Here is a 1,590-nt window from a genome sequence, read left to right as displayed (position 1 = left end):
GTCGCAGATTGCTAGAAAATTAGACATTTTTGAATTAAAACAAAAAATGTATATGTTGTGCACTAGTAATTTATTTAGTGAACTCCTTTTCGGCTTACGAAGTCATGCTCAGGCAATAACTACATGCTTTCAACATCAAAGAAGATATAGTACAAATGAATAAGTTTGAACAAGTAATTACACATAGGGGGCAAGGTACAATAAAAAAAATGGCTCTGAGCACTATGGGACTTAACTTCTGAGGTCATCAGTCCCCTAGAACTTAGAACTGCTTAAACCTAATTAACCTAAGGACATTACACACATCCATACCCGAGGCAGGATTCGAACCTGCAACCGTAGCGGTCGCGCGGTTCCAGACTGTAGCGCCTAGAACTGATCGGCCACTCCGGCCGACTGACTTTTGTAACATAGTTGGATGTACATAAGCTGCGCCATGTATAATTAAGTATGGACTATTATACTTTACTCTAGGGACTATGTATATATGATAAAATAACAAATTAAATAGCAATTTGGAATAAATTGACAAAGACAATAAAATAAGTAAACAAAATCAAAATGGATGACTAGAAGGGAACAGACAGTGAGGGACGAATTGGAGAAATGCTGGCTTACAATATTGTTATTTTTATTATATGTGGTTTTATAGACAAGATTAGGATGTGTTTTCATATGTTGTATTGAAACACGCCAACGGGTTTGCCGCAGTGGTAACACCGGTTCCCGTCAGATCACCGAAGTTAAGCGCTGTTGGGCTGGGCTAGCACTTGGATGGGTGACCATACGGTCTGTCGAGCGCTGTTGGCAAGCGGGGTGCACTCAGCCCTTGTGAGGCAAACTGAAGAGCTACTTGATTGAGAAGTAGCGGCTCCGGCTCGGAAACTGACGTACAGTTGGGTGTGCCGACCACATGCCCCTCCATATACGCATACAGTGTGGGCTGAGGATGGCATGGTGGCCGGTCGGTACTGTTGGGCCTTTGTTGCCTGTTCGGGGGGGAGTTTAGGTTTTCTTAGTTTAGTATGGAAATATCCATTGAAACTAAATTTGCCTTGTGTGTGTTTTGTCGTGTTGTAATCTGTTGGTACAGAGCTGTGGCAGATTTCTTGTTGGGTACTCAGTTCGTGAGCGCACTTGGAGATTGCGACACATCCTATCGCCGAAATATTGTGCCCGTTGGGCGCTATCAACCGGCAGTACACCCGGAGACTGTTAGATCAACAAATACACCGGGAGAAACTGAAGAATCACATAAAACATTCTTGATTCTGTTCATTCACACATCGTTAAAATTTTTCTTACAATGACAACATCCATAAATGACATATTTAAAAATAGCTTTTCATCGCTCGTTGTTGAACGACGCCTATAAAACTGAAAATATTTTTTAATACAGAGAAGAGGCAGCGGAAATTGTTCCTCATAATTCAGACATGTATCAAAAATAATATTTTGAGACACGGGCAAAAGCTGACAGTCCCTTGTAAAGTATCAAATACGATAAACTATTACATAAAACCATATCGCTTGGTTTGTATAGCACCAGTAGATTCCAATCATGCTAGTTGTTAAAGTCCTGTTGGTTTA

General features: G+C 40.9%; 1 pseudogene; it reads left to right on the top strand.

Annotated features, from left to right (window-relative positions):
• The first annotated feature begins 692 nt into the window (after positions 1-692).
• LOC124778734 lies at positions 693-810 on the top strand (annotated as a pseudogene).
• The last annotated feature ends 780 nt before the right edge of the window (positions 811-1,590 follow it).

The sequence above is a fragment of the Schistocerca piceifrons genome, chromosome 2 (assembly GCF_021461385.2).
Source record: "Schistocerca piceifrons isolate TAMUIC-IGC-003096 chromosome 2, iqSchPice1.1, whole genome shotgun sequence".
NCBI lineage: Eukaryota > Metazoa > Arthropoda > Insecta > Orthoptera > Acrididae > Schistocerca > Schistocerca piceifrons.
This window is presented reverse-complemented; position numbering and strand designations above follow the sequence as displayed.